General features: G+C 33.4%; 1 non-coding gene across 1 annotated transcript; it reads left to right on the top strand.

Moving 5' to 3' along the window:
- Positions 1–4,485: 4,485 nt before the first annotated feature.
- Positions 4,486–4,568, top strand: TRNAL-UAA (transfer RNA leucine (anticodon UAA)). The gene has a single exon. It is a non-coding gene; the product is annotated as a tRNA-Leu (tRNA).
- Positions 4,569–10,155: the final 5,587 nt, after the last annotated feature.

Below are 10,155 nucleotides of genomic sequence, written 5' to 3'. Positions count from 1 at the left end.
AGAAGAATCTTCCGATTCACAGGTAACACTTGCTTTTCTCTATTTTTTAATTAACCAACTTTGCAACTAAAATACTTTCTAATTGTAGAAGTGTGAATCGGACAACTTTCAATTTGGATTTGAACGTTTGATAAATTCAAAACAGAAGTACGAATTCCAAGAAATTGGTAAAGGAACTTTTAACACAGTCTATTTGGGTCGGTCTAAAAATTCCGACATAGCAATCGCTGTCAAAGCCATCAAGTAACAACGATTTTTCCGAGATCAGGTATACATTCAGCATTGTCTTCGATATTTTTTCTATCTAAAAACGATAAAATATTTGTAATGAAGTTGGTAGAATCCAACATTGTACTACTTTATATTATCTTTGGCACACGAAGTATGTACAGTACACCTGATTGCAAAAACACAGTTCATTTATATAACAATATTGTTAATACTTTTCAAAAATATTCTATAAACAACTAATACACAATATATTAATTATACTTTTCATTTACAGTAATTTGATATTCACACAGAAGGAACTGCTTGGCGCGGTGTTTCCAGTTATATTCACATTGTCAGTTGTATTGACACCATCCAAACTGATATTAGGTAAGCTCTACGTTTTTTGATATTACTGATTTGTAATATCTTGTGTGTTTCGGGTAGTAAACTATTTGTGTTCTTCAGTCACTATTTCATCTGTGATTATGTGAAAGGAGAGAATTTGACAGACGTCTTAGAGATAAATGGGCCATTATCGGAAACCCAAGCTAAAACGATCGATGCACAACTTGCTTCGGCCATTATTTATATTCACGATAAAGGTGCTTTATCTAAATATATTTATGCGTATAAATTTCCTTGTGTATACACGGTATGACAAACTAATTTGCTCTCTCCGATAGAAATTATTCACAGAGATATAAGCTCTAACAACATCTTAAAAATAGATAAGCACAATGGAGCACATTTGATTGACTTTGGCCTGTGCACAGTAAGTACTGTACGCCTCTTACTGTTCTTCAACTGTACTTTTCTTATGACGTGACGATTTTATTTTTTCTGCGACACTTCAACGGAAGGAATACGGTAGGAAATGTTATTTACATTTAATGGATTTCTTATTTCTTTCTTTTATTGGTGAAATAAATGTATGGTTTACAGTCGCTTCCTGCGATTGGTGGGCGTTTGGAGTTGTATTATACCAGATTTTAATTGGAAAAACTCCAACGAACATTTACCTGGAAGAAATCATGACCATTGAAGATTTCAAGATATTGCTGATAACCGAAAAACTCAAAAGTCGTTAAGTAATAAAGGAAACGATGATTAATATGAAAATGTCATTGCAGTTGCTGAACAAGTGGAGTTGACGTATTCTTTTGAACTACTGCAGGATGCGAAACAAATGATCCAGGATTTGTTACAGAAACTAAGTTTATTATACATTTTTTAATATTTCTTATATCTCGTGTTGTTTTATTTCTATATATTACACGTTTTATCTTACCTTAAACCATACAATCTTACACGTTTTATAATTAATGTCAAACGCAATAGTTGGTTTTATCAGACAAATGATTTTTAAATACGTGGACTTTATTTATTACTGAAAATTTATAAACATTTTGAGGCTTTGTGTTAACGAAAGCGCTGTTTGTCGAGATTATTAGAGTCATGTAATCAGTAATCCTTGCGTAAAATAATTGCGTTGTCAGATAATTATATTATAATTATATACGTAAATCTATAAGTATGCAACGTATACATGTATAACGTTTATCGTACTAAATGTGCTTTGCAACATTTTTTAGTGTTTTTAAAATAATCTACTTCGTTCTTTGAATGGATTTTGACGCTTACTGTTGATTTAAATTTACCTATTTCTGTGTATGTTTTGTAAGAGGATTTAAATAATAAGCATAGTTTAAAGAAAAGTGTTTTAAATTCGTATACATTACTGTCGAGTATATAAAGTTGAAATCAAATTACATGATGTATATAACAATGTTTGTAGCATATGATATATGAAAGAATTTATGAACAACAAAATCTGTATAATAAAACGAGCGTGTTCATTATACAAATAACTGAGTTAGAGAAGTTTTACGAAAATTATATTTTTATGTATTCTGCATTACTTCTATTTACGAGTAGATAATACACATTTCACGCAGTAAGTTTTACCCAAGACATAATTTTAAGAATTTTTATAATGTGTTAGTTTTGTCACTCGGAACGATAAAGCCTTATGTAAGATAACATTTTTATTGATAATTATATAAATTACATATTATAATATAATGTAATAAAAGGTTGAACAGTACAAATTAATTTAATAATCTTAATGTTCGTTTTTATTTTTCTCCCGGGCAACGCTTGGCTTATATGCTAGTTATTAAATAGAAATAAACGGGATCATGAAGAATAATCAAGTCAGTAATATAGCTAACACAATAAAGTATTCTACAAAGAATCCGTGAAGATTTCAAAAACAATGTAATACAGTGTAGTATATTTTATTTAACAAAATTTATAACTACATTGTATAGAAATTATAGTTATTAAGTACCGAGACTTTGGTTTCGTTCCTACTTTGATACAAACTGTTAGCATAAAACTAATCAGTAGGAAACTTAATTAAAAACAATTCGAATTCGCTTTATAAACTGTGACGACGGGGGTGCCGAATAAGTCGCAACCCCTCTCGATTAACACCAATATGTGATTTGGGAGGTAGGAGAAAGTCGTGTTTCCCTTTTCTATTCGTTTGTCAGGATAGCTGTTACGTTTTTACGGGTCGTTACGCGTTACGCGAGTGGATAGGAGGGGAGATGGGGTCGACGATAAGGCGAAGCGATATTCGAGACAAAGAGGAGACCATTTAACAATAAAACAAGATTTATTAAATCTAACAAAGACACACATACAAATTCTGACTAAATTCCCTATGACGCGTAGGGGTCGAGAGAGAGAGCTTACAGATTCGGTTCATACCTCATTATGAGTTCCTGATATAGTTATCACTTGGATATCCTCGAGGTGGAGATTATTATCCAAATTAGGCACAATTTATATAGTCGCGACTTAGCGCGGAGACGTTAGGACAAGAGGTCCGAGTCGGGGACGACGAGCGGCGGTGTTTTGTCCGGCAGTTGATAAGAGACTCCCCTGAGGGGGGAAGGGATAGTCTTTTATAGCCTTTGGCTGGGAAAATCGGTCACGTGATCGTGGGTGGATGGCGATCGGGGTCATAGGTGCTCCCGGGACTAAAAATATATGACGAGTTCGAACGTTAACTATAAACTAAGGCTGCAAGATGAGCTGGATCTAGTTAAGAACAAAGGATTGTTGACGGTTATACGGCCGGGGACGCATATTTGCTCGTCCGGAACCGTTTCTAGACAGGATGTTTATAGAAGGGAAAATTCCTAAAACGAATTATTACAAAAAGTGACTCTTGTGGAATTCCAGATCTCACAAAACCTACTACTTACTGTAATACAGTACCTGGTAAGCAGATATCATGTAAGCAGATTTTCTAAGTACAATTCCTCAATACATGCTATTCCTCAATATTCACATAACACATATTTCTCTAAAACAATTTTTTTTTATTTGTATTTATATTATTTTAAGGCTATATTTCTCTTTGCAATAAAATAATTTGTTTATTGACAGAAAACTTTACACTCATTGGAAATGTTTTTTTTTTTTTTTTTTTTTTTAAACTCTTTCCGCCCTGTGGGCACTAAGAGGGCCTCTTTTAGTAGGCCCATAATGGTTCGGCCAGGCCCACAATGGGGCGACCAGGTGGTGAGGGACGGGGCCCGACATATCCGAACGGACCACCCCCGAAAAATTCCTGGGGATTTCTCGACCCGTTCGGATTCGATCCCGGGTCCCCCAGAGCGGTAGTCTGCCACCTTTACCGCTCGGCCATCCGGCCGCTCATTGGAAATGTTTTGAAACTCTCAGTCAATGATTGCAAAATGGTTCTTATTTTTTACATGTCATTCGAATTCGAATTACTATTGTCGTTGAAATAATTTTTATTTTTTTTCTGCACACCTGTAATAGCTCATAATTTCAGCTATAAAAAAACCAGTTGTGTATTTTAAGTCCATTGTAGAGGAAATGATAATTCGAATAAACGTTACACAGAAGCTTATTTTCCTAGCTTCTGTGAAAAATTTAATTAGAAGAGGCAAAGTTGCAGACGAATTTCAGAAACCTTTGGCCTAGAAATTCTTAACTCGGGTTGAAACACACGCACGTTCGATGCGAAACCGAAAGATTAATTGTTCTTAACGACTAACGTGCAATGAAACGTGATAAGTTCGTTGTGAAATGTCCAGTCGATGATGTAAGTTCGAACGACAGTTCCTCCAATAGCGGGTAAGTGCGACGAAAATGCGAAACTCGTAGAGAGGATCGGTAACAACGATTGCTATTCGATTTGATAATCGGGCGATTAGGAAATTACTTTGTCGTGTCAGAATGGCCGAGTGGTCTAAGGCGCCAGACTTAAGATCTGGTCCTCATATGAGGGCGTGGGTTCGACCCCACTTCTGACAGATTGTTTTGCTCTGTTTCGATCGGGTTCAACCTTGTCGTTCGATTTGCATTCGGGATGTTGTTTATTCGCGGTAATTTCGGAAATCGTTTGTACGCCTCTTTTCTTACAACAGTTTTTGGTAATTCGAAGTTATGAACGGAATGCTATTTTAAGACTCTATGGCCTGAATTTCTCTCTGACATTTAAAATGTGTGTGTATCCTGTTATCAAAGTGGACTGTTTGTTGAAGCGAAATGTTGGAGAGAGATGACAGTCTTATTGTATTGAAAAGAATGCCGTCTTTAATATTTAAAAATTAGTTTTGTCGAAACAGTTTAATTTTAATCGAAATAAAATATTAATTGCTTTATTATAATTGATTTAGTTGTGCTACGATTACTAACATATTTTTACGTCGGTTTCAATCGATTCGTTTTAAAAGTAATATACTTGTAAAGTTTATAAATTAATTGTTGAAGTTCAGACCATTTATAAAAATATACAATATTTTGTATATATTTTGAAAATGGCCTTAACTTCAATATAGAAGATATCCTGAGTCATCATGAAAATTTATGAATTAAAGTGTAAACATTGCAACTAAAGATCGAACCAAAGTTTTGTTGTTTCAAGGAATAGAGTCAAAGTTCGAGAAATTTTTTTATATCTTTGCCTTTTAATTGTACTATATACTATATAGTACAATTAAATGGCAAATATATATATATATATATATACAATAATAAACAGGAAAAAATATGAAAAAATTATATATACTGTATATATAATATTTCTCTAGACCTTATCTAGTCTTTCGTCACCTCGATGAAGAGAAGGGGCTAATCAAAGAGCAATGAAAGCAAGTTGGGATCAATCGATGTAATTAAATTAAAAGATCCACATTTTGAAATCCCAGATGCCAAAGAGTAAACACGGATTTCTCTTTTCAATGTTAAGTAACATGTTTTATCCTGTCCTTTCATATTTGCATGCTTTGCAGCCTTCCTATTCACCGATCGGCTTGTCGCCATATTTCACTGATCCATTGAGCTCTAGTGTACAGTTTTTTGAAGTTGACAATGATTGCTGATCCATTGGCTGAAGGATGGCAGTGGGGTTTGCTGGCAGATACTGCACCTTGATGAAAGGATAGCTTTCTTCCAGGATCTCCTCCAGGTCTTTTGTGTGACCAGGGGCATTGTCCACTATCAGTAGGGCTTCGAGCGGCAGCTTTTTGTCCAGCAGGTATTTCTTTACAGCAGGAGCAAAGGTTTCCACGATCCATTCCTTGAAGACAACCTGGGACACCCAGGGTTTTTGGTTAGACTTCCAATGGACAGGCAGGTTGGACAAAGAAGGAGAAGGAAAAAAAACAGTTCACTCTTCTGCAGCCAAAGAGCAACTGTTTTCAAAAGCTCCAAAATACCTACATCAAGAAGCTATTCTGGGAAGCCAAGAAGAGAAAAACATCTAAAAATAATCAGATTGTCATTGGCAACGGCAATAGAGTGGAAACATCATGCGCACTTGTTCGCAGAAAGTCTGTTGTTCACCTCACGTATCTGCCAAACGGATAGTCCGTTGTTCGCAGCCAGTCCGTTGCTCAAGTCACGTAACGGCCAAACAGAAGTCCGTTGTTTCCAGCGTTCCGTTATTCGAGGCGTACGTTATAGGAGGCACCACTGTATCAGAATAGCGACTCCGATAAAACAAAAATATCAAAGCAACCCATCTGCCAGCAATGTCCATGCCCATTGAAAAACAAACAGATTACATATGAGTAATTACATTTAATAACTCAAGTTATCAATAACTTTTTGAGAAATGGGTCAAATTTTGTTCATTATTTTTTTTAGTACTAGCTCGTGGTCATTAAGTCAGTGACGTCACTTGGAAAGGGGGAAAGGAGGATGGTTAAAAACTACTTTTTTATGGTTCTAACTTTTAAAATGCTCTAAAAAGTTTACCTTTTCATTTTGTTTTGCAACCTTTACTTTTGCAAGTGAAAAGAAAAAAATAAAGGTCGACGTCAAAAAATTCTAATATCAATGAGATGATACCACGAATTACCGCACCAGATGACACCACGGCCAGCCGGCAGTCGCCCCCGCACTGAGTATTTTAATGAACGAGGAATATAAAAATTCACATATATATTATCAAATATTATTTATTAATTATTAAACATAGTTACAGGTATGCGTATGTATAATAAAGTTAATAATAAACTTGAAGTATAGTTAATGAAAACTCTTTTGTTTATTTTTAGATAGTTTCTTAATAATAGGTTCATATTCCGTATTCATCAGTTTAATGCATTTTGCAGTCAATTCATTTTTAAGTTTATTTCTATTGATAGATTTTACAAAATTCATTTAAAAAAATACAATTTTTCACACTAATATGTGGACCCAAACATCGTTGGAAAAGCATAACCAAGTTTCTTCATTGATTTGAAATTATTTTTGGTGAAGAATCCCATACGTTTAATATAATATTTTCAATTTTTAGTGTGGGATCATTATTATCTGCACTATTTTCAGACATTTTTCTTTCTACTCCGGTAAGCAAGTTTTCAAATTTATATTTCCACGCTATGCTGCTTTGAAATTCAACTAATTCCAGATCTAAATCATGGATACCTAGCCACATAAATTCGGTTAACTCCATTGTTTCGAATTCTGTTTTATACGGACATAAAATAAAGTGAAATGTATTTTCCAAACTTTTGAATTGATTAAACCTCTCCTCAAAAGCCTGTATTATTTCCTGTTTAATCATTAAATATTTTTTAATTTCATTTTCTTAAACGTCAAGAGTATTTTCAAAGATTTTTGTCTTTAAAAAATGTTTTTGTAATAGAGGAAAATATTTCATGATTTTCAGTTCCAATAACTCAGTAAAAAGAACTCGCGTTGTGAAAGGAAAAAAAAACAATTGTCGCAATCGAGTTTTCCTGACAAAGTATTTGTCAAAGATAGAGTAAGTCATATAATTCAAATTTTAGGAAAATTCCCTCGTTTCTAAATTTCCATGAAAAATTATAATCGTATCAGTCACAAACAAGAACTGGCCTAAATTAATACACCATTGTTAAACGGAGTATAAAATAAAAGTTATGGAACACGATGTTGAATAATGACCTCGATTTATGGTAATCTGCTCTAGACAAGACGAACAAAAATGGAAATGTTAGTAAAGTACAGTACAAGGTTCGTTTAACATCGAACATAAGACGGTGTCGAATTCTATTAATAATTAACACTTTTTCTCGGAAACCAGTCTGGTTTCATTTCACTGGTAACAGAGAAAGACCGGTCGGGCATCAAGAAATCACCAATAAAGTAACGATTTTCGAGTTTACAAGATATTTAAACCCAGGCCACAAGGACACTACGTTCTTTGCCATGTCGTCCCGCGAAGCTATGCCCCTCGAACTGTACATAGAATGCAACGATAGGAAACCATCTTTATCACAAGACTTTCTGCTGCTACTTTTGAATAGGGTTTCTTTAACGGGGCAACACCAGTGACCGACGAAGCGGACTTTGACACGCACATTGAGTGGACAAGTCCCTGAACACTGGGAGTTCGGTCGTGGGTTCGTGCCAGGCTAAGACGGGCTGGACACTGGGAGTTTTCTGGATTTTCTCCACGTCTGTAATGCCTAAATAGAAGCCAGAAAGTAAATCCTTTTAAAATAACTCCCAGAAGGCACCCCCCCAGGAAGATCGCCCACATATTGCGTTGCCATAGCTAAACAAACAAAACGAAACGAAACGTGAAAATTAATTCATTTATAGAATTTTATTCGATATTTCGGAGTGGAATGTACTACATGATTTACGTAAGAAGTATATGAAAGTAAGTACCGAGTTTCTAAGCAATTGATATAACCCCCTAAAAGTGTATACAGATCAAACGTACAAACGTCCTCATTTATAATCGCACACGCCTTTCTTTATAGTTACCCACCAAAAAAAAATTCATTGACATGCGTAATGGTTAGCACGCGCTGCGATTCCGTAAGCACGTTTTTTATTGTTGATTAAACAATAAATTTTAAGAATAGTTTTTGAACGATTGTTGATGCGTTATTTTCGAAGCGAGTTTGATCGAAAGCGAATTTTGTTTGATAAGATGGATTTAATGAGTAAGTTAAATTCTTTTTATCGTATAATTATATTTACTCTTTAATAACGTGTTGGCAATAAATATAAAGACACGCAATTAATAGTAATTTTCTACGGGACGTTAAAAAATCCCAATAAAAATGTTATACGGCGGAACGATATTTCACTTTGCATTCATTTTCTGCTAGAGACAATTACAGCATTAAACGATTATCTGCAAATGAATAACAATTTATTACTTTATTTCTGCATCTTTTCTGATATTTAAATGTTCGGTTCCATTAAGATGAATAAAAAGAAGCAAACAGAAATTACAAGATTTTTATAATAAGATATTCAAAAATAAGATTGAAATGACTTGTTGATTTAAAATAATCTTTACAAAGTTGTCACAACTGTAATCTAAAGGCTAATCTACTAGTGTTTAATGTATACTTGCGGCTTGATTTTAAGTAAATTTCGGGTTTAGATCATTGAACAATCTTATATTTTATATTTACAAAATGTTTTGGTCTATTGCATTATTTATCGATATTGCCGAATACAGATACAGCAAATAAGTGGATTTTCACCGCTAGATAAATGCAAACAATGCCCATTTATAAGATAAAACTTGTAACGAAAGAGTAACAAATGTGGCAATTATTTTTAATTCGAAAAATTATGCATTGTTTCCCTTTATTTTTAATCGTTGTTTCTCGAGTATAAAGATATAAATGAACATTTGATTATTTACATTTTTGAAGTTAATCTACAAACTGAATATTTAAAACACATTTTATCAGACTTTTTATTAAATTGTATCAATGAAGATAAAGTAAACTTCTGAGTATAGGCTAATAAATATTTCAGTTGTTCAAATGAGAATAACTTTTCAGTTGACTTTATGATTGGAACAATTTACTCTTTCCACACAATTAATAATGTCAAACCACAATGCAATATTTATGCTTTTATATCACGTTTAAATTAAGAAATTTCTAAGAAGAAATTAATTGGTTTTTTTTAAATTTAAATTTTAATTATTGTGGAAATGCTATAGAATAAATTTCAAAATATTTTCTAGAATAACAATTTCATCTGTTTATTTGGTGTAAACTATTTGTCATTTGCTTTGTTTCTCTTACTCAAATTCCTATATAATTTTTGAATTCAGGCGAGGAGAGTGTTAAAAAAGAAGATTCTGAGCAGAAAGAAAGAAGGTTGCAAGAATCGGTTGACTCCATCGTGCACATCATCATGGACATGGCACGCAGGAAAAGAGAAGAAGAAAATCGTCTTCTTCTGTAAGTTACAATCCTATAGAAATAATTGAAACTAATTAAAAAATTCTTATCATTTAAAGGTTTACAACTAAAAACCCATTACAATCTTATAAAATGTGTTATTCAATATGGCTGCAAATTGTTTATTTATTTTTAAATAAATATTTTCTGAGTTAATAATAATAATAAAAAAAACAGTACGAGTACT

Source organism: Centruroides vittatus, unplaced genomic scaffold (assembly GCF_030686945.1).
Source record: "Centruroides vittatus isolate TY-2023 unplaced genomic scaffold, ASM3068694v2 scaffold_3192, whole genome shotgun sequence".
In the NCBI taxonomy this organism is placed as follows: domain Eukaryota; kingdom Metazoa; phylum Arthropoda; class Arachnida; order Scorpiones; family Buthidae; genus Centruroides; species Centruroides vittatus.
This window is presented reverse-complemented; position numbering and strand designations above follow the sequence as displayed.